The sequence below is a fragment of the Ambystoma mexicanum genome, chromosome 9 (assembly GCF_040938575.1).
Source record: "Ambystoma mexicanum isolate Mex_15411 chromosome 9, UKY_AmexF1_1, whole genome shotgun sequence".
Lineage (NCBI taxonomy): Eukaryota > Metazoa > Chordata > Amphibia > Caudata > Ambystomatidae > Ambystoma > Ambystoma mexicanum.
This window is the reverse complement of record NC_090931.1, coordinates 819,469,195-819,493,157: the sequence shown is the minus strand read 5'-3', so window position 1 is coordinate 819,493,157 and position 23,963 is coordinate 819,469,195. Positions and strand designations below refer to the sequence as shown.

At 50.7% G+C, this 23,963-nt stretch overlaps 1 protein-coding gene across 7 annotated transcripts in view; it reads right to left on the bottom strand.

Moving 5' to 3' along the window:
* ARMC8 (armadillo repeat containing 8) overlaps window positions 1-23,963 on the bottom strand; it is a 1,620,024-nt gene that overhangs the window by 717,671 nt on the left and 878,390 nt on the right. The window lies entirely within an intron of this gene.

The following is a 23,963-nucleotide window of genomic DNA, read 5'->3' as shown; positions in this document are numbered from 1 at the left end:
ATATGTATTGGGCACACTGCACATGCTCAGGCAGCATCAATCATGCTTTGTACGGGACAATGCTGGCCTAAATTGGGAACAGCCAGCATAGACATGTTGCTACAGAGGCATATTTTGGGTACAACCAGCATGACAATGTGTTACATCAATGACAGTGCTGTTTTACACTGTGGACACATTGATCATTAAAATGTGTTGTGTTGTAAAATGTTCTTTTCTGCTGTTGGTGACATGGAATTTTCATGTTCCCCTTTAGAACTGATTGTAAACTTATGGCTTTTTGGTCACCTTTTCTGCTGTAAAATCCACTATTTCAACCCCATATTTGAAAAGAAATTCTTGGGGGGGCAACCCCCCAAACCCTCCCTAGAACCTTGTAGCTCCCTCGCTACGCTTGGTCGCCCCCACTATTTCAGAAAAATATTAACACATGGACACAAACAAATCACAAGCAACTACCCTTTGATCACTGCCCATGACACCAAAAGCTATCTTTGGGACTGCATGGCTATCACTGCCTGTGATGCTATTTTGTCAAAGGTCACACAATATTGCTTTTTAATATACTGCTTTGGGTGAAGTTGACTTTTGGCTTGCCGGCCCACTGGGTGACAAAAAGTTAATGCTTCGGCCCCACATTCAAAAAGGTTGGACAAGCCTGATCTAGATTATATGAGATGATAATGACTAAAGTTGGGAAAGAGGTGACGCAACTCAGGCTGGATTGGGAGGAGGAAGAGGTAGGGGCCCAGATGAGTGACAGGATGTGGGAACGAACCCAAGGGTACCACAAAAAAGTGCCGAGAAACGCCAGATTACAACAGATACAATTATGTGTGACCCATAGGGCGTATATGACACCTCAGAGGATAGCTAAATTTAACAATGCAGGGCGCCAAGCATGCCGAAGTGTAACGAAGAAAATGCGGGAATGACGCACATGTTTTGGTCGTGCCCGATAATAGAGCAATTCCGGGGGGAAATAGCACGAAAGATGGATGGTAAAAGAATCAAAATGGGGGTGGACATAGCGTGGGCTTGCCTTATAGGAGGGTTCCCCAGGCCACGTAAACTAAAGCATGTTAGCAAGATGAAGGACCTGGCATATGTCTTGGCAAAGAGAGGAATTGCTATGGGGTGGAAAGCGTGCTATAAACCCAAACTTGAGCTGTGGTGGAAAGATATGCAGCAATGGGCAGAGGCAGAGACTGTGGTGTGGCAGGAAGCGGGCAGGGGTGGGGAGGAGGAAGAGGCGAGCACTTTGGTGAGTTGGAGGCAACTGATAACAGAACTTTTTGGACCCACGTTTGAGGAATCTAGCGGGCAGCACTCAGTGGGTACAGAAGATGAGGAACCCCAAACGCAGGGTGTAGAAGCGGAATAATAATGAAGTAGGCTGGGGGGGGTGTGGGAGGAGCAGTGGACCTGGACACAACACTGTATATTGGACGATTTTACTTTTTTGCACTGTTTGGTTTGTATTGTGTGTAGAAAAGTTAATAAACATGTTAAAAAAAACAAATATTAAAAAAAGCTTGAGGTGCAAAGAAATTATGTTCTACAGAACAGTAGCCACAACATCAAACCTGGTTTTCCTGAATTTGACCAGGCAAAATCTTGGCTGACTAAACCTAGCCTGTTCCAGTGACCTAAGAGGTTGCACCGGTACAAAACGCTGAATACGCTCAGTGAGGTAGCTGTGAGCTTCAGCATTCAGACACTTAAAAGTAAGTGTAAGGATTTTGAACAAAATCCGGTGCTTAATGGGCAACCAGTGCAGTTTCTGTCTGGCTTCAGTAATAGAATACCGTCTTGAAAGACCAAGCACTGCTCTAACCGCACCATGTTGAGTAATCCTAAGGGCAGCTAAATTGGATTGGGCAGTGCCTGCTAAGTGACTGTTAAAATAATCTAGCCTCGAGTTAACCAAAGCCGAGGCTAGGATGGACATATTGTTAACAGACAGAAATGGACGCAAAGAACCAAGCTGTTTATTAATCCAACTGCATGATGTGCAAGTCTTGGCCACATGAGGTCTCATGGTAAGTTCAGCCTCAATCGTAACAGCGAGCGTTTTTACGGTGTGAACCACGGGAATAGAAACGTTAGAAATCAGGAAAGCTGCATATTCAGGAGAGAGTTTTTTTTTTTTATTAAACATCTCCCATTTCAACTGAGGGAGGTCCAGGCGGATCCAACAGGACGATGGGGAAATATGGGGCAACACTGTGTGTACATTGTGGCGGTATACGCACCCCCACCACTCACGCTCGAGCTCCTGAAGGACCTCTAAGCAGCAATGCTTGACAAGCAAGCAGATTCGGGGGTGCTGGATGGGGACTTGAATGAGGTAATGGAGGTGCGTAGGGACAGATCTCATAAGGGCAACAGAAACTCCAATCTCCCGACTAAACTGAATTCCTTTGTAACGGCACTGGGGCTGGTGAATGCATGGAGGATACTACATGCGATAGAATCTGGGATCTCGTTTTTTTCCAATGCATAGACTACTACTTCGTCCCACACGACATGGCACATAGACTGGTGTCTGCAATGCATCTTGCCAGGGGCATCTCGTACCACTCTCCCTTGCTCATAGGGTTAAAAAAACAGGTGAACCAAACCTAATACCACCTGGTGCCTCAACGCATACTATCGGCATCCCTGAGGTAATGGCGGGGCTTTCCCAAAAAACAGTTGAATATTTCTCCCTAAACGAGGGCTGTCTACTGCCCGATCACGCTATGGGAGGGCTATAGGGCAGTACTTCGGGGGAAGCTCTCTTCCTGGTGTCGGCCGACCACCAACAACACACCCAGGAAATTGATGAGGCAGAGGAATAGGCATCTAAGACAGGTGAACAGTTCCTTGAATCAGGGTCCCAGGCTTCACATGAGGCCCTAATTCTGTGCAGGAGGTCCTCAGAAATGTGGCATTGGATAACGCAAGGATAGCCCACTGGGCAGTATACAGCCAGATACATGAAACGGGTGACAAAGCCAGGAAAACCCTGGCGTGGTTGGAAAGGAGAGACAGGAGCAAGGGGTATGTGCGGGCAAACCAGGAGACCTACAGGAGACCAAGAGGGAGCTGCTAACAGAGGACTCAGATTGCAGAGGCATGCACCACCTTTAATGAAATCCTTTACTCCCCCCAGGTGATGGCAAAAGAGGCAGGGGGCCCACACTCCCTTGACTCAATCACGATCCCCAGGCTCTCGGAACAACAGACACACAAACTTAAAGCCTAGATCACAGAGGGGGTGGTGGCGGCTGCACTGTCCCAGCTTCAATCCGGCAAAACCCTGGGACCGAACGGCTTCCCGGTGGAAACCTGGAAATGTCTGGGTGAACCGTTTATAGGTCACATGCACTGCTTTTTCTTACACAGCCGACAAAAAAAGGACAGCTCCCCCAGACCTCAGGAAGGCATGCATTGTGGTGATCCCTAAACCTGGTAAACAGCCAGAGCTCTGCGCCTCTGATAAGCCAATATTGCTAATTCATGGGGAAACCAAGGTCCTGGTCCAGGTTTTAGCCAACAGATTGCTAGGAGTTATACACTCCCTCGTACACCCAGACCAATGTGGATTTATGCCATCTAGATCCACCCGGATGAATTTACGTAGGGTACAATTTGTCATAGACCAGGCCCCAGCAATAACAGACCCACTTGCTTTCTTGGCCATAGACTTTGAAAAAGTTTTTGATTCGGTTGGATGGGTGGCCTTATGGGACATTATGGACTGTATGGGATTTGGGAAAAGCTTCACGTCTTGGGTCAGGCTACTGTACGACTCCCCGGAGGCAGTGGTACAGGTAAATGGGGCATCTTCCAGGGCTTTCACACTGGGGCGGGGAACCAGGCAAGGCTGCCCCTTCTCCGCCCCGTTATTTACACTTGCCATAGAGCCGCTAGCGATCAAGCACAGGACGAGAGGAGAATGGATGGGGTTATCGTGGCCATAGGGATGGGAGGACCGGGTCTCACTCTAGGCATACAATCTACTTATCTATATGAGCAACCGAAGACCTCCCGCCCCGTGGTTTTGCGCATCCTTGTGGAATACCAGAAGTCTGGTGGATTTAGGGTGAACAAACAGAAAACAGTGTTCTTTCCCCTTCAGGGTGGAGACAAGTCGATCCATAGGCACTGCCCATACTAAGTCTCGGTCCGGAGCTTTGAATATCTGGGCATCCTCGTAAGCCCTAATTTGGATGACTTCCTACATCTCAATCTACAACCAGTGATAGACAGATTTGCAACTGACGTGCTTCACTGGGACTCCCTCCCACTAACATTGATGGGCAAAGCGGCCCTCTATAAAATGCTGACACTCCCGAGATTCTGATAGGTCCTTCAGAATGCCTGGCTCCCCTTTCCCAAAATGATCTTTACATCGGTGGATAGCACCTTCCGGGGGATTCTATGGGAGGAGTGGTGGAACAATCCTGCATAGCCCTCAAAACCCTGCAAGGCTCAGTCTGGGAAGGGGGAATAGGTCTACTATGTCTCTGCACCCATTACTGGGCAACACAACTGGGTGCGGTGAAGGAACAAGTTACTTACCTGTAACTGTTGTTCTCCAGCATGGGTCTGGCATGGATTCAGATGCTCATGAATATTCCCCGTCTTCAGACTGGGAATCGTCGGTAAAGAAAAAATCAGTTTCAGTTTCGTTTATGATCTGTCTTTCTTAGTAGTAACCAATCACCGGTCTCTGGGTCATACTGCCCCCAGCCAAGGACTGCCCTCTCCCTAATCCTCGCCCCTGGCAGCCATCCTCAGATTTGGTAGCACGTAAAGTGGAAGTATGACCAAGTGAAGAGTGGTAGGAGGGAGGGTTCGCATGTGAATCCATGCCAGACCCATGCTGGAGAGCAACAGTTACAGGTAAGTAACTTGTTCCTTCTCCAGCATGGGGTCTGGCATGGATTCACATGCTCATGAATATAAGAATACATAGCAGTACATACATGCACAACCACGGGAGGTGGCAAGGCTCAACATTAAGCATTACATAAACTGAACATTAAGCAACTCTTACCTCCTCACCAGGCTCACCTTAAGCGAAAAGGTTGCGCAGCACTGTCTGGCCGACTCTGAACTCCTCCCTGGAATCCCGGTCGATGCAGTAGAATCTCATGAAGGTGTGCGTCGACCTCCACGTAGCAGCCCTGCAGATGTCCAGCAAGGGCACACCAGACAAGAACGCTGTGGTAGCAGCGATCGCTCTGGTCGAGTGGGCTCTCGGACGGCCGGGCAAGGGACGGTTTGCCAACCGATGACAGTGCATGATGCAGCGGGAGAGCCATCTGCAAATGGAAGCCTTCGAAAGAGCCTTCCCTTAATTTACAAGTCCAAAATTTAGAAACAGCTGTGAAGTCTTCCGAAAACTCTTTGTGCAGTCCACATAGAACTTCAGCGCTCTAGCTACATCCACCGAGTGCAAAGTCCTCTCGGCCGGAGACGAAGGCGACGGGAAGAAAACTGGTAACACCAAGGGCTCGTTGAGGTGAAAGTCCAACGGCACCTTGGGCATGAAGGAGGGGTGCGTCCTCAGCACCACCCTCGTGTCATGAAGGGTCAAGTATGGAGGCTTGCAAGATAGGGCCTGGATCCCTCCCACCTGTCATGCGGAGGTGATGGCCACAAAAAATGCTGTCTTCCACGACAGGAACTTCAACAGTGCTGAATGCAGAGGCTCGATTGGTGCCCACATGAGCCTGGTCAGCACCATGTTGAGCTCCCACGCCGGGGCCGGAGCCTTCACCGGTGGGAACGATCGGAACAGTCCTTTCATAAATTCCTTCACCAGGCGATGCGACCACAGGGATGGACGTCCTGTAGTTCTGGTGTATCGGGAAATCGCTGCCAGGTGTATCTTGATGGAAGTTCCAGTCCCGCCTTAGCCAGCGACAGTAGGTAAGGTAGCACTTGAGGGGCGGTAATCCGTAGAGGGTTACTCTTCTGTGCACGGCACCAGACAGAGAACCTCTTCCACGTGTGTCGTAGCACTTGAGAGTTGAGGACGCCCTGGCCTTTGCAAGGACCTCTTTGCAGTCCGCCGGGATATTGTACCCTCCAAACTCTAGTGCTGCAGGAACCAGGCCTGCAAGTTCAGCGACCCCGGGTCGTGATGAAGGATGGCGCCTCCTTCTCTGGAGAGAAGATCTGCGTCCGTCAACAGTTCGATCGGTGGGAACGCTGACAAGCCCAGAAGGTCCAGGAACCAGATCTGTCTAGGCCACGCCGGTGCGACGAGGATCATCCTGCACCGGGACCTCTCGAGTTGATTGATGAGTCGGAGCAGCAAAGGCAACGGAGACCACGCATACAGTAAAAGGCCGTCACAGGGGAACGAGAAAGCATCGCCCATGCTCCTCGGCTGGGGAAACCTGCTGGCGAACATCTGGCACTTGGAGTTGGTCGCCATCGCGAACAGGTCGATCTAGGGTTTGCCCCATCGCTGGAAGAGTCGATCCACTTGATCCTGGCATAGCCCCCACTGAGTTGGCAATGGTGTTTTTTATTCCTGCCAGGTGGAAGGGTACCAGAAACATCCCCTGGGCGACGGCCCAGTGCCACAGATCCTGGGCCTCCTTGGATAGGGCTGGGGATCTGGTTCCTCCCTGCTTCCGGACGTAGAACATCGTGGTGGTGTTGTCGGTGAAGATCCTCACCACCTTGCCATTGAGGGACGGGGGAACGGCTTGAGGGCCCAGAACACCGCCCTAGCTCCAGTATGTGGAGCGGCCTCTCCTCCGGGAGCCAAAGGCCTCTCGCGTGAAGATCTCCGGTGTGCACTCCCCTCCCCTCCAGGGAGGCATCCGTCGTCACCGTCATCTGGTGTACTGGGGTCTGAAAGTCTGCCCGCCGCGAGATGCACGTGGGTGCCCAGCCACCGAAATGCTTGGCGGAAGCAGTCGTCGAGCGAGATCTTGTCCTCGAAACTGCCCGCCACTTGTATCGAATGGGTGTCGAGGTACTCCTAAAGAGGATGCATCCGAAGCCTGCACAGACGCACCAGATAGATGCAAGAGGACATCATCCCAAGAAGGGACTTGATGGCCCTCACCCTGGCCAGCAGACGCTGTACCTTGCCCCGGATGGCCTTCGTCCTTTCCTCCGACGGCGAGACCAGTCACGCTACTGTATCGAGCTTGGCTCCCAGAAACAGTGCGACCTGCGACGGAACCAGGTGGGATTTGGGGAAGTTGATGGAGAATCCCAGGTCAGTGAGCAGCCGGACGGTCTTCGCTGTGTGTTCGACAGCGAGTTCCCTTGTTCCTGCTCGGATGAGCCAATCGTCCAAGTAGGGGAGGACTGGATCCCCTGCAGGCGCAGCCGCGCCGCCACTGGAGCTAGGCACTTGGTGAATACCCTGGGGGCCGACTTCAATCCGAATGGGAGGGCCCTGAACTGGTAGTGCCGCCCTTGGACAATGAACCTGAGAAACTGTCGGTGTCTTTTTAGGATGGGGATGTGAAAGTACGCATCCTCAAAGTCCAACGACGATAGGAAGTCTCCTTCCTCCAGCTGGCCCAGCACGTGCTGGAGGGTGACCATCCGGAACTTCGGTGCCTTGATGTATTTGTTTAGCCGACGCAGGTCTAGGATGGGACGCCATCCTCCTGTCTTCTTTCTGACGAGGAAGTATCTTGAGTATACTAAGGAGCCCTGGAGCCTCTTTGGGATGAGCTTGATTGCTCCCTTCTTAAGCATCGCCCTTACCTCCAACAGCAGTTGAGGGACGTGATTTTCCTTCCTGGCCACGGGAGAAATGCAGGGGCACTTCTTTAGAAATTCCAGAGTGTGCCCGTGGGCCAGGGCATCCAGAACCCAATGGTCGGTGGAGATGGACTCCCACCGCTGACGAACTTCGACAGTCGGCCTCCCACTGGGGTGCTTCGGTGGAGGCCCGACGCAACGGCACGTTCAGTCTTGCTTGGCGGCGGCCTTGCCGCCTTGGCCTCCCTGGCGATGACGGCGAGATCCCCCTGACTTGCCTCGTCCCCTGTAGGCTTCTTGCAACGAGGAACGGGCCGTCTGACGGTATGTCGAGGAGCCGCCGCCGAACCCTTTGGAGACAACTTGTTTGCCTCCCAAGATCCGAAAGGGCGGCCGTCGTTGCTGCAGAACTCAGAAGGCCCGAGCTGTCTCCGTGTCGGCCTTGATGGCCTGAAGTGACTCATCCACTGTCTTCCCAAACAGATTGTTCCCTTAGAAGGGCATGTCCAGAACTTTGGCTTGTACGTCTTGGTGGAAATCCGTCGCCTTGAGCCACCCCCGCCGTCGAAGGCAAACACTGTTGCCCAACTGGCAGAAACCAGTGTCGGCAATGTCCGTGGCCACCGTTATGGCGTGGTCCGGCACCACCTCACCCTCCTGTAGGATCGCCAGGGCCTCTGCCCTCTTGTCGTCCGGGAGGAAGTCCAACAGGGGGGTGATCTTGTACCACAACGCCCTGTCGTAGCGGGCCACAATCGCTAGGGCGTTGCCCACCTTAAAACATCGTCGCCGCAGACGAGATGACTCATCGTCCTATGGCATCTAGTTTCTTTCCCTCTCCGTCCGGCGGGGAAGATTAAGTTGAAGCCGATGCCCCCCCCCGCTTTCTTCTTGGCCGCTGCCGAAACGACCGAATCTGGGGTCGGTTGTGCTCTAAGGCACAAAGGCACGTCGTCGGGGATCCGGTACTTCTTCTTGTACCGGTCCCTCTTCGCAGGCGGCGTGGACGGGTTCTTCAGGAGAGAAAGTCCCTCGTCCCAGATGTCATCCAGCAACGGCACCGCGAGGACCGTCTTCCTCTTGGCCTCGCGCCGTTGGTAGAGGAAGCCTTCCTTCTTTTCTTCGGGGCAGAGCTGGAAAAGCTCGGACGCCCTGGCAATCATGGCGTGGAAGGAGCCAATTTCGTCGGGCGGGGATGCCTGAGGAATCAGCGACGGGAGCTCAGTCCCGTCGTCATCCATCCCCGTCGTGGCCGTATCTGTTCCCGTGTCATCCCTTGGGACCGGGGAAGGAGACAAAGGCTGAGGGCCATGAGGGCTGAAAGGGCGGGGCTGGATGAATCCCCCTACTCTTGTTTGGAGGGCTCCCCAACGGACCGGGTTCAGTTGGGTCGTCCGTCGGGGTAGGGACAATCTCGTCCTCATCTCCGTGCATAAAGCTTAGATTGCCATCAAAATGGCTACCGAGTTGTCCTGTGGCTCAGGCTGCGACGGGCGCGACGGTTGCTCCTCCTCCACAGGAGCCTCATCGTCGCCACCCTCGCTCTCGTCGTCCCCCTCGTCGGGATCCCTCGTCGGGATCCCTCCCGTGGGACGGGGCCTCTTCCAAATTCTTGTCGAGTCCCTCTTCGACTTGGACCACCTCCTTCTCGGAGGCTGTGTCCGTGTCTATAATGGCCACCGCCGCCCCCCCCTCTTTTTCCACCGGGGTCTTCACTGGGGTCTTCTCGATGGGTTTAAAAGAGGATTCCCTCCGCGGAGGCAGGGAAACTCTGGGCCCTGAGGTCGCCTCCACTGGGGTAGCCTCTACAGGCTTCGCCAGGGCCGCAGCAACTCCCTCAATAGAGGCCATGGCCGGTTGAATCAAGGCCTTCACCACTGTGGGCGTGCTTGAGGCCTTCACCTTAGGGGGAGGGTCACCGCATCGCTCCCCTTTGGCCGGTTCCTTCCGAGATTGACCGGAGCCTCTTCAGAAGTTTAGATTCTCGGATTTTCTCTTCCCCGAGCCAGAGCGTTGGCTCGTGGTTGATGGCGTCAGTGAAGGTGCGCCCTTGCCTGGCAGCCGAGGAGCCTGACTTTTCGGCGCTCCCGGTCCTGCAGACTCGCTGTGCTTTGCCTTCTGTTGGGAAGACCGCTCCAGCCAGTTGGCGAGACGGGTCCGACGATCCCTCATAGTACGATCCGACATGTTCATGCAAAACGCACAGTCCTCCTCCACGTGCGTTTTGTCCTCGTGAAGACAGTAGAGGCACCTCGAGTGCTTGTCCTCCTTGAACACATTCTGTAATCCGCATCCAGGACAGTTCCTAAACAGCTTGGATCCGGGTGTCTAGCTTCCTTTTTCCTGAACCATGTCCACGGGTAGGCCCCAGAAACTTCTGGAATCCTCCAAGAAGCGTAACTCAACGAAAACTTCACCCTTGAGGGGCGTAGAAAATTCCGAAACGGGTCCCCGTTGATCAGAAGTAGAAACGGTGGAGCTTGAGGCTCGATTGACCGAAAAAATTAGATTAAACTCTTTGAAAAATCGCAAAACGCAGTAAAAGCTCGAGAGCTATAGCACAAGGACTCCCAACACTTGAACATGCTGTAAAAATCTGAGGATGGCTGCCAGGGGCGGGGCTTAGGGAGAGGGCAGTCATTGGCTGGGGGCAGTATGATCCAGAGACCAGTGATTGGTTACTACTAAGAAAGGCAGATCAGAAACGAAACTGATACTGATTTTTTCTTTACCGAGGATTCCCAGCCTGACGACGGGGAATATTCATGAACATGTGAATCCATGCCAGACCCCATGCTGGAGAATGACTGGCTTCATGGTGACCCCGGGCTCCCACATATAGAGAGTGAGACCAGGAATATGTTGGCAAATACACCCCTGCAAGTACTATATAGACGATAGGGAGACTGTGGATATGTCTAGGATGACGCAACACATCTGCCAAACCTGGATAGATGCTCAGCACTAGATTGGATGGGGGAACAACACCGGACCAACCCCTATGGAACAACATGCATATTCACCAAGTCTTAAAAATGGTTCACTTTGCGAGCTGGGAGGAGAATGGGATTCGCACCCTTGTGGATGTAGTACAGGACGGGCATCTTCTGGCATTTGAGGCTATGCAGGAAAAGTTTGCACTGCCTAGTAGGACTACTAAAGTACTAAAGACACTTACAATTGACACATGCCATCAGCGCGCAGTTCGCCGCGTTAGCAGAGGTCCCACAATGCTCCCCTTGGAAGCCAACATTCTCCATGCTTGTCACAGAATTTGAATGTGTGTCACGGTCCTTTTTTGCTAAATTAGAATACTATGGATCAAGTCTGTACTCTCATTTGATTAGAATTGGACATAGAAGCACTAAATGGAATGGTGCACCGATAGTGGAGTAGAATCTGAAACAAGTAATGACAATTGTTTTCAGGGAGAATTTACATTTGGCCGGACCAGATTAACATACTGTGTAGTGGGACACCCCGTGGAGTTGGTAATTGACTTATGCCTGCATACAGCAGTACCGGGATGTATTTAAATTAATTTATTAATGAGGAGCGGTTCACATTTCTTAAAACAAAACATTTCCTTAAATAACTATTTTTCTTTAATGTGGTATTTTATGGCCACTAATATGTTAGATATCCAAACACAAACAAATATGTGCTATTGGGAATCGTTTGGGAACATTTCAACTGCATGGTTTTAGAACATGGGTTGGAAGCCCAAAAGATGGCGCTCATGATAGCAATCTCCGAATAGGAGTCGCAAACATTGAGAAAGAACTTTTTGGTTGCCCCGGCAACCACCATAACAAGGGATTCAGCAGCCTTCACGCAGCCGACGCAAGGAGACTGAATTCAGACTTTGCAGGTAAGCCCTTTCACGGGGAGCGGACGAACGACTGAAAAGGGCCTAACCCGAAAAGGAGATGTTCTTATGCGATTTATAGACCACATGGGGATGAGCACCTTATGGCTGTGCTATTTCAGCAGGGACATGCGAAAGCAATTCCACGTGGCATGAAACTTTTCTTTTTCTCTTTTTCTCCTTTCTACTCTGCACACGCCGAGGGCGTAGCAGGCTCATAAAAAACTACATTACTAACTGGAATGTAACCCCCAGAATGTGAACTTTCACGCATATTTCACGCATGCCGATATGGCACAGACAGACAATATTTTCAAAAAATCAGTATAGAGTTTAACACCCTAAACAGTTGTGTGGCACATTTTTTAGTGTGTGAGGAGACATCCACTTTTGCATTTCTAAAAAGAGGTAGGGGCCTTTGCCTCTTCCTTTAACCCACACCTATGCGACACTGTAGAATTTTCAACTGAAATTTGGGCGCAGAACTCCTTTTCATTGGCACGTCAAAAACCCTGAAAATTCTGTTCGCCGGTATATAGGAACACATGTTTGCTATAGATACTATGTTTTCCAGGGGGCTCACCCTCAACTGGGAACAAGCCTTTCTCCTTAGGCCATGCAGAGATGGACAATCTCTGTGACCTTGGCTGAGTTCTTCCCCTTCCCTAGAGTGTCCCCCTTCTCCAAGTAAACTTTGCATTTCTGAGTGATCAATCATGGGGTTGAGAACCTCGGACAACACCACTTCCTAGTCAACAACAATTGTACGTTCCTAAGGGGAGGGAGGTTTCTTCCCCTTTTTAGGAAACCTTGACTCACTGGTCTTCGGTTTCTCCCCTAGCTAAGCTTCCCCGTAGTATTGGCTAAGATAGCCTTCTTTCAGCCATTTTACAAGGTATTTCTGCTTTATCACCAACATGAAAATTATTTGTGATCAATTCCCAGCAGACCACTACCTGGGAATTGCCTCTGGATACTTACAGGAATCCTAACACGGCATTAATGGGACTCTTTGAGAGGCGTTGACTAACATGGTGGACCTAAGAGGAGCTCTCGCCAGAGACTCTTTGTTTACCAAAGTGAAATTTACCTCAATTAGACTAGCCCCAGTGTCACTGGTAGCAGTAATATCTGTACCATATACTAGTACGCTATCCTTAAAATAGCACTTGGCATTGTCAGGGTTGGCTGCATATTCATCAGCAACCTGCTGTTCCCAGAACACTAGAGTTACTTCTGCTCCAATGCCTCTAGGGAAGGAATTAGAAGTGAAGGCTGTCCACGAGAGTATACTTCCCTCATTATAAGGGAAGGACAGATTCAATGAAGTTCCACAGGTAACACAAGATGTTTGGGATAGTGGGTCTCATGACATTATCTCCATGTGGCTTACCCCATTTAAACTTGTGTGGGCCTTATGGGAACCATGTACTTTCACCCTCTTTCTCTTCCTGCTTCTTCCTTTGCTTGTGCTTACTAGAAGCACTCTTATCCTGATGTGACACCCTATAGGACACCCATAAGTCTTGAACAATGGCTAACCTCTTTGGATCTAATTCCTTAGAATCAGCCAAATGATGTTTGAGCTCAATGGGTCATGAAACAAAAACATGCTCCAGCATGACCAAATTCATTATGTCTTCAAAAGTGGTTACCTCACGGCATTCAACCTAGCCACTCAAGTTTTTAAGAGAATCATTGATATATGTGTAGTGGCAGTCTCTTTTTTTCTTGTTGTCTCAAACTCTGGCAGGAGTTTTCTCGAAATTTAAGAGCAGAGCCTGCTTTAATATTTCAAAATCTTCTCTCTCAGGCTTTGAAAACTTTAAAATATCACTGCAGCCATTCTGAGGAGGTGTGCTGGGAAGCAAGCAATTTTGTCATGTCAGACTCATCCACTTCTTGTATCCCACGAAAATACTCCAACGCAGTCAATTAATCCATCATATCATTTTTCTCATCATAAACATTCAACGGATCCTTAGGCCATAATGGATTCAAGGAGGTCCCAAAGCCATTGCGAAACGCTGTGGAGGAGCCTTTAGGCCTATGCAGACTGGCCAATTCCAGCTAGAAAGCTGTGCTTTTCTTTCTCAACTTTGTCGTCATATACTGGATTGCCATTTCCTTTGGCCTAGGCTTCCCCTTTCTCAAGTGAAGAGTTAGAAGCTCTCTGTGACTAATTGGATTCTAATCAGATTCTGTTCTCTACAGGAGTACAAGGATGAGTAGGGAAAACAATGCCAACTCAGCCCTCACAATTCGACAAACCAGCAGCTAACAATCCTAAAGGTAAAACAGGCACAGTTAAGAGATATACTTCCTTTGTCTTCTGGTGTAATGTGGGCTTAGGGGAGTGGTGTGAATGTGATTCAGTAGCAACCCAAGCAGCAAAGCATAACCGTAAAATGTCCAATTAAGGTTCTATAAAAGAACAAGTTACTTTCTTACCTGGTAACGTTCTTTCGATGGGATGGTCCGACGACGTATTCCATATCTATGACATGTAATCACCACAGCTGTGCTGCTTCGGAAATTTTTTTCGGCGTCTGCGTCCTGCGTCGATGACGTCGATGCGCCGTCATCGAGGACCTCCTCCGACGTCATCCGATGTGATAAGTAGGACGCACGACGCACGTAGCCTCAGTTGTCGTTTTTTCCCCCAGAACGTGTGACATTAGTCAACTGCCAGTCAGACACAAAGCCTTGCGGAACGCAAGCTGAAATCGCAAAAGAAATTCTGCAGCGGGGAAGGCAGGGCGGGAGCGATATGGAATACGTCGTCGGACCATCCCATCGAAAGAACGTTACCAGGTAAGAAAGTAACTTGTTCTTCGAGGGGATTGGGTCCTCTGACGTATTCCATATCTATGACAGACTCCCAAAGCAGTACCAGAGCAAGGAGGAGGGAAAGAATTTAGAATCAAAATGTACAATAGCCAATCAAATAGCAGAGCAAAGGACCGGCTTACCAAAGGCCAGATCCAGTCCTCGGATGGAATCGAGGGAATAGTGACGTACAAATGTATGTACTGAAGCCCAGGTGGCTGCATCACAGATGTTGCGAATAGGAACACCCCTCTGCAGGGCAGTAGATGCAGCCATACCCCTGGTAGAATGGGCCCGCAAGCCAGCCGGTGGGTCCTTACCCGCCAAGCGGTAACACTGCGAGATGGCTAAAATAATCCAGCGAGACAAAGTCTGTTTCGTCACAGCTTGCCCCAAACGCTTTCCAGCGTAACCAATAAAGAGTTGATCGTCCACTCTGACCCGGGACATGCGTGAAACATAAAAGCTTAAAGCTCTCCTAGGATCAAGCTTATGGAGCCTCTCCTCTTCCTTACCAGGATGCAGAGGAGGGAAGAATGCTGGAAGAACAACCTTCTGGGCCAAATGAAATTCCGTCAATACCTTCGGAAGAAAAGAAGGACGAACTCTAAGGACAACCCTGTCCTTGTGAAATACAGTGAAGGGTGGCTTAACTGAAAGTGCCTGTAACTCACTCACTCTGCGAGCGGAAGTAACCGCAACTAAAAACACAGTTTTCAGAGTTAACAGCCTCAAAGGGCAAGAATGTAAAGGCTCAAACGGAGCACCCATAAGAAACTTAAGAACAAGGTTTAAATCCCAACCGGGCACCAAGAAAGGTGACAGAGGGAACACATTAATGAGCCCTTTCAGAAACTGTGAAATTAAAGGGATTTTAAAGTAAGAACACTCTTCAGACGAGCGCTTAAAGATGGACAGCGCCGCCAGGTAACCTTTAATGGTACCCACTTGCAAGCCCCTGTGGGCCAAAGAAAGTAAAAAGGACAGAACCATGGGGATGTCACATGCAAAAGGATCCACATTCTGAACTCTGCACTAGTTGCAGAACTTACGCCAACGGCAACGGTACAGAGACTTTGTTGCTGGCCTTCGGGCCGAAAGCAACACCTCCAACACGTCTTCAGGGAGGTCCCAATCCTTATACCTCAACCTTTCAGAAGCCAAGCGTGAAGGGTGAGGGATCTGACCTCTGGATGGAGAACCTGACCCCCCTCCCTTGAGAGCAGATCGTCTCGGTAGGGAAGACGACGTGGAGGGCAGATGGACAAGTCGAGAAGGTCCGGGTACTACGTCCTCAGAGCCCACGCCGGAGCAATGAGGATCATCCGGGAACCGAACTTCCGTAACCTCCGCAGCACTTGCGGGATGACGGGACTGGAGGAAACGCGTACAGCAGCGGGAATGACCACTCCACCACAAACGCGTCTCCTAAGGCTCCTTTTGGAGGAAATTCCCGCGAGCAAAACCTTTCGCACTTCCGGTTGACACTGGAGGCGAAGAGATCCACTTGAGGGGTCCCCCAAAGGGCGAAGATCTCCAGGAGAATCTCCTGAGCCAGCTCCCACTCGTGAGAGATCGCGCTCTGCCTGCTCAGAGCGTCCGCCGTCTCGTTTTCGTCTCCGGCCAGATGAACTGCCGAGATCGAAACTTCCTGCTGGATGGCCCAGAACTCGAGCTGCATCGCCTCCCTGCACAGAGGAAGTGACCCGGCCCCCCCCCCCTTTTTGTTGAGATAGTGCATGGCCACTGTGTTGTCCGTCAGGATCAGGACACTCTTTCCTCGCACAGTCAGCAGAAAAGCCTTCAGGGCTAGCCTGACGGCCCTCAGCTCCAACAGATTGATATGGAGTATGGACTCCGACGGAGACCAACGACCGCTGACTGTCAGCCCTTTGGCATGAGCTCCCCATCCCATGAGGGATGCATCCGCCACGATCGTCACCTCCGGCCAGGGAAGCCAAAATGGAGCCCCCTTCATCAAGTTGCCTTCGACGGCCCACCACAGAAGGTCCCGGGCGACCGAGGGCGGCACCTGAACCGGGTCCGACATCCTGCCGGAGGACTGCGACCATTGCGTCTTGAGTGCCCACTGCAAAGATCTCATCCGCAGGTTAGCCTCTGGCACCAGAAGAAAGCAGGATGCCATGAGGCCGAGCAACCTCACAAACTCGAACGCTTGGAGCGTCTGGGCATGCTGAAACTTGTGCACCATCTGCTGAATGTGAAGAGCCCTCACCTGGGGAGGAAAACAATGCCCCAGGGAAGTGTCGAGCACTGCTCCGATGTACTGGAGCCGCTGTGTTGGCGTCAAATGGGACTTCTTTAAATTGAGGGAGAGGCCCAGCCTGTGAAGGGAGTGGCAGGTGACGGACAGATGATCCAGGACTTGCTCGGGAGAGCTCCCCCTGATCAACCAATCGTCCAGGTAGGGGTAGACGTGAATCCCCCCTTGCCTGAGATGCGCTGCCACCACCACCATGAGCTTGGTAAAAACCCTCGGGGGTGGAGGTCAATCCGAACGGCAGGACCCGAAACTGAAAGTGCGAGTCGCCAACCGCGAACCTCAGGTACTTCTTGTGCTTGGGATGGATCGGCACATGGAAGTAAGCATCCTTGAGGTCGAGTGACACCAACCAGTCCTGAAGCTGAAGGGCCTGGAGGACTTGAGAGTAACCATCTTGAACTTGTCCTTCCTGAGGAGTTTGTTCAAACCGCGCAAGTCCATGATGGGTCTCAATCCCCTGTCTTTCTTCAAAATCAAAAAATAAGGGGAATACCATCCCTTGTTCCTCTCCGCTACAGGCACCAGTTCTATGGCGCCTTTCTCCAACAGGGCTTGAATTCCTGCGCAAGGAGCGGATCCGGACTCTGCAAAGAGAGGTTCCCCGGTGGATTGTCGCGAGGCCTGTGCCGAAAGGGAAGACAGTAGCCGTGGGTTATGATCTCTAGAACCCACACATCTGAAGTAATGGCTTGCCACTCTACAAGATGCTGCGCCAGCCTTCCCCCAAGCGGCGAACCATGGGACATGGCCTCATGACTGAGTGGGAGCGGCTGCGGCGTTACCTGAGGGCAAAGAGGCAACTCCCCGAGCGGCCTTGGCACCACGGGTACCCTGTCGTCCACCGCTGGTACCCCTGCGTTGGCCTCTTTGACTGCCAGCTCCTCTCGCTTTACTGAAGGACGAGTAACAGCGAAAGGAACCACCCCTCCACTGCTGTCCCCTAGGACGAAAAGGCAGAGGTTGGCGAACTGCAGCGCCCAACGACTTCGCTGCAGCTTTTGAGGTCTGCAACCTCTCAAGGCTCTCGTCAGCCTTGCTGCCAAAAAGGTGTTCACCGTCAAAGGGCATGTTGAGGAGCCGGGACTGCACATCAGGAGCAAACCCTGACTTCCGCAACCACGCAAACCTGCGTATCACGGTGCTCGCCGCCATGGACGTACTGACGCATTCAGCTAAGTCCAAACCCGACTGAACGGACTCACACATGGCATCCTTACCATCCTGGACCATAGCAAGGAAACCATCCCGTTCGTCCCCTTCGGGAATAAGTTCAGCCGCTAACGCAACACAGTTCCACAGAGTGTGTGTGAAACGAGACAAGGCACAAATGGAGTTGGCCGCCTGAAGCGCCATACCACCAGAAGAAAACACTTTCTTCGCCCAGCCATCAAAACGTTTGTCGTCCCTATCAGGAGGGATGGTAGGGTACGATGCCTGCTTTGCCGGGGCAGTGGCCGCCTGCACCAGCAAACTCTCCGGAGTGGGGTGCCTGGTCAAGTAGCAGGGGTCGCTACTGGCTGGACGGTATTTTCGCGACAAGGATCTGCCCACCGCCAGGAGACTCTCCGGAGCAGTCCAAGCCGCCGCCACCCTTCTCTGTAAAGCCATATGGAACAGCAGTACCGGGTCAGTTGGGGGACCAACATCAAGGATGTCCATCAGATCATCCTGCACAAACTCCCCTGGGGGAGCAGACCATCCCAAGTACTCAGAAACCCTAGCCATAAGGCGCCGGTACGAGGAATCGGCATGAGAGCCAGGCTCAGGCCTACAAAACTCCACCTCCGGAGAGGTGTCCAGGCCACTGGCATCATGCAGTGACCGCCTCAAATTGTCAAACTGACTATGGCCCGAGACAATTTCATCTGGAACCTGACTAGGAACCAGGCCATCAGAATCCTCATCCGCCTCTGAAATATATTCCAGGTGGCAAAAATGAAGGCACCCGAGAGTGCTTGCTCTTAACCAGAGCCTTCTTAGGGGGTTCCCCTGTACCACGGGGTACCTCCGACACGAAAGGCGTCGATGGCGTCGAGCGAATCGGCGCCAACGTCGAGAGAACAGGCATCGGCGCCGAGAGGATCGGCGTCAAGGAAATCGGCGTCAACATCAGATGCAGCGCCGCCAGCATCGGCGGCGTCGACACAGCCCTCGAAGCCGGAGCCCCGAGCGTGTCCCTCGACGACCTGAGCGTCGATGGCTTCGACGACTTCCTCGGAGCCGGAGCCTCGAGAAAGCCTGTCGACGCCCTCGACGCCTCAGACGTCGATGTCTTCCTCGAAGACCTCACAGGTGCACACGGTCTCGAACGCGTCGAGGACCGGGACCTGGAACGGGTACGTCGAGAACGAGTCTCCTTGTCCGAACGGGACCTCTCCCGTGACTTGTGCCGACCACTCTTGCGAGCGGTGTCTCTCGACCTCTCACGACCGACCCCATTCGGGGGCGCGGACGGCTTAGTACCCTGCGACTCAAGAATCGCCAGCATTTTCTTCCTGAAGGAAGCCCATTCCTCCGGCGTCGCACGGCTGGGGGGATAAGCGGCGTGCCGGGCAGAGTCCTCCGAAGAGGACCTGGAAGACGGCCGGTGTCGGCGCTTCCGAGAATGCCTCAAAGAGGCTGAGGAGTGGCGAGACCGACTCCTAGAAAGAGACCCACGAGACTTCCGACGATGACGCGGAGAGTCACCCCTCGAATCATCCGTCGAAAGCCCCGTAGACTTCGACTTCCGGGGCATGGACACCCGACCTACCGACAACTTCTTCTCACGTTCGCGTAAGGCTTTGGACGTGAGCGACTGGCAGTCGATACAGTCATCCGTGTCGTGGGCCTCCCCGAGGCACCAGAGGCAGGCGTCGTGCGAGTCCGTCACCGACATCTTGGACCCACACTCCCCACACTTCTTGAAACCCGGACCCGGGGTCGAAGACGAAGTAGAAGACATCTTCACACGAAGGATTTTCACAAAACGAACAGGTTCGAAGAACCGAGAAGAACAGAACTCCAAAGAGTCGAGGCGTTAACCGAGATTCACAAAGCAACACGTTCGTGGAAAAAACGGAACTGAGGCTACGGGGATCGTGCGTCCTACTTATCACATCGGATGACGTCGGACGTCGGAGGAGGTCCTTGACGACGGTGCATCGACGTCATCGATGCAGGACGCAGAAAAAAGTTTCCGAAGCAGCACAGCTGTGGTGATTACATGTCATAGATATGGAATACGTCGGAGGACCCAATCCCCTCGAAATAGATATACTTTAATAAAAACACACCATCTGCAAGACAACTAAATAGAAAACATGATAAAAAAAACCACCACTTTAGAAATACAGAGACAATTCAACTTACTAAAGAAAGTATCACTCTCTGAGCATTAATACAGGGGGTTATAGGCTAATTACCAACAACAAAAAAGAATGTGTCTATGGGTGAAAAAAGGTGCAATAGTTACTTAAGCAGACTGTATGGCCCAAGTGGACCAAGGCGGCAGTTAGTGGTCAACAGTACTTTTTTCCGTTCTTTGGTGGGTTGACAATGTCAAACCCGGTGTCTAACGTTAATGCAAGCAGATCAAGCTCAAATTGGGCTCAAATTGGGCACGTTGGATCATGTGGGCGCAAGCAGTAAGCAGACATTGAGCAGGGGCAAATGCGGTCACTCTCTGAAGTCGAAGGAGGGGCTTCTCAGTGATGCAGGTTGGGCGGTGCCAGGAACTGTTTGCAGTTGGGCCAGGCCAAGTCAGGCTTTTGCTGCTGGGAGGGGTAAGTGCGTAACATTCCAGCGGTTTGAGTCAGTGACCGACAGTCATCGAAATGATGATCTTGGGGGCATGAGTGTGCGGGCGGTGAGCAGCCATCCAAAGGCTAGCCTGGATGAGCCGTGGTTGTAACCCCTGGTCAGAGTCAGCGTGTGACTTTCCAGTGGTTCAGATCGGGTCCCTATGTCTTTAGTAGATTCTAGCCTAGCAAGTGACGAGCTAAGCTAGAGCACAATGCAGCGTCAAGCTGGTTTGAAGTGCAAGCAATAGTTGTGATTGGTGGAGGAGCGCACAAGCCAGAGTCTTGCCTCTCATTCAAGGTGCAGTGACCCCGGTGCGACCAGTTGGGTGCGGTTGAAGTGGGAGCTTCAGCTGGTCTGATCTTCCAGATGCGGTCAGACCGACTCAGAGGGACTTGAGGGAAGGATAGTTCTGTTCAGGTTCAGAAGACTGGGCAGCTGGACACCCTTTGCAGACGGTCTTGGGATGTGGACCAAAGAAGCAGAGCAAGCACAGCTTCTGTTTGGATTTGAAGGCTGAAAATGCAGTCGCAGGTGACTTGTACCACCATTTGAAGATCCTTCAAATTCCAAAGATTTACTTAGAAGGACAGCGGCTGCAGTGCGGTAGCCCAAGAGAGAGCGGGTCAGGCCACCCAGTGGTCCAAGGACACGTCTGAAGGCTCAGCAGGCACATATGCTTGAGCAGGGGTTGGGGCTGGTTGTTCCCAAAGGTCCAGGAGTTGAAGCACCAATGATGGTCTTTCTATCTCTTCGGACAGCTCCAATTCATTCTGCCTTTCATCATAAACTGGAGGTGTTTCTCCTCTCTTCTGCCTTCCCTGGCTAGGGTCCATCTGTCAACACTAGGACTACGACAAAAGAAGCATATGGGGCATACATGCAGTCTATAAAATGATGAAAAGTAGATCTAAGAAAAGGCTATGCCAATAGCCTCTGGATAGAAGACTGTCAGAATGCTTCTTGTGGCATCTTCAGAGAATTCATAACAAGGCCCTCAGACTCCTGATGCAAATAAAATAAATGGGAACCTGCATTCCCAGTAATACAATCCAGTTATTGGCTGCTTGTTAAATGCAGGGTCTGGTGAACTCCCTCTGCATCGTCAAATGAAAGTAATGTAAAAGAAATTCTGTCCAAAAGTACTCCGCATAATGTCAGATCCTTCATTTCAGCCATAGCCACTCTGTCATGACAACAACAAATTACAGTGATAGCCACTAGTCTTAGGAATACAAGGCCACAGCAGCTGTACAAGCAATAGGACGACACCTTTCGGAAATTGATGAAAGCTTTGATCTTCAGGAAGGTATGGCAATAGAGAACAGAGTATGACAAAGATATGAGCAAGCCACTAACCAAGGAAGGGATAAATTCATAAGGACAGGGTACATAGCATTCAACTTGCATTTGACTGCTGCCCACGTCAGGGTCACCATCCAAACAATCTAATATATAAATAACAGGAAAAAGCAGATAACAATAAGCACCTCCCACATTTATTCTAGGCAGTAACCCAACACCCAATCCATCAACTCGAACTCTAAATTTCTACATCCTTTTTCGACAATCTATGGACAGCCACAAGCATACACCGAAGGAACACATCTGCTTCAACACTCCCGTTACACAGAACGCTCTCACCCGATTCAAAACACTGCACCAAACATCCTACTTTCTTCACATCCATGAAGCAGAAATAATCCTGCAGAACACATTTTGGTTACTTGTCTGATGAAACAAGAAAGAAAAATTATGCTAACCATTTTGAAAATAGTTTCATCTATTTAAAAGTGTTCTGAAACACATTGATGCGGTCACCGAGGGCGTTAGCGAGAATTCTCAGAAATGTGCCAATTCCCTTCTACCTTGGATACCCCCAGCTCTTTTTTCTGGACTTTAAGACTTTTAATTTATAACCTGGAGAGAGGGAGACCTTTTTCCCACTCATTTATTTTTATGTGATTTGGACTCTGTGTTTATTTTGACTTTGGAGTCTGACAAACTCCATAGGCATCATCTTTACATTGTGACACACAGCACCGTCAGTGCGGTGACACAGGGAAGTCTCTTAGATTTCCCAAAGGTTTAAATACATGTTCTTGGTGAAACTACTGTTTCCAAGAGCAGTGAAGTGAAATTGACTTTACTTACATTTTGTAACTTTCTAGACACAGCACACACCATCTTACAATAGGGTGCTGGAGGGGTTATTAGGAAAACCCCTTTGTCTAGTTTCTCATGTAACATTTTAACATTTGTATGTTACCCTTTCTACAATGAATGGCTGGTGGCAGTGGTTTACTCTTTCCTACCATTGTGTGCTTTTACTGCGGGCTGCAATTGCAGCTGCAGTAAGACAAGCATGGGTGCCCATTCTGTCGAAATGGCCCCGGCCGTCTTTTTTTGCCATTTCCTGTTGGAAAGGTCCTTCTTGAGATTTACTCTGCGCGCCAAAACAGATGCAAGGAAAGTGCATTAAGGTATCCGAGAACCGCAGAGGTGCTGTTTGCAAGAGCCGCGAGGAGCTGAAAACGCAAAGTGCCGCTGATCTGAAGTTTGCCCATTGCTGCCACCAAACTTCTATCCGTAGTGCAGGAGTCCCCAGATGTCCTCCCTATTGTCCCCACGACTGAGGCCCAGGAACACAGGATCTGCAGACCTACAGAGGAACAAAAGCCAGCTGGAAGCAGTTTTTCTTCTAACCAAAGGTACTGTAACACTAAGAGGACTTACCTCTTGTCGTGTAGCCTTGCTAGCTCTCAGTTGAGACTTGTCTTGGTTGCCCTTGCAAGGTTGCTTGCAGTTTTGTCCCTAGCAAGCCTCCCAGCTTGTGGCCCTACAGTGATTTAATTTGTCTACAAAACCTTCTAAAAACGTGTACAAGACTTTTTAACCTACCTACAAGAAGTGCTTCAGCTCACCTATACTTTTGCTCAACTAACATAGGCTGTCCTGGCTCCCTGAAAGAGGTACCTCTGACTTTGTTCATTTACTTTGCACTGGAAGGTTCTAAAAAGTACTTCCATGCTTAAGAATATTTAACCATCGTTTTATCCCCTCAACTACTACTTTTGACACCAACTTCAGTATTGCTCTAAATGTATTAGTGATATATTAATGTCCACATGTCCACGCTGTCCTAGATATTAACGTCACCTCAGGTGTAGGAAGAATATGTGTGCCATTCCAAATGGGTATTTGCTGATTTAGAGAAACTAAGATTGAGTATTTTGAAGTATATTTGTGTGTTACCTTTATAATGCTCCCTTTTAAAGAAGGCTTATTCAACTGACTGTTTAAATAAATTAATAATTGTTTAATCAAGAAACCTTGAGAGTGAGTGTTTATTTGGATACTGGTCACTATAAATCGTTGTGTGATAACCCTAAAGCTCACATTGACGCCTCCTGAGATAAGCCTGGCTGCTCACTCACTCTACCAACTTGTGCAGTATATGCTTATACCAAA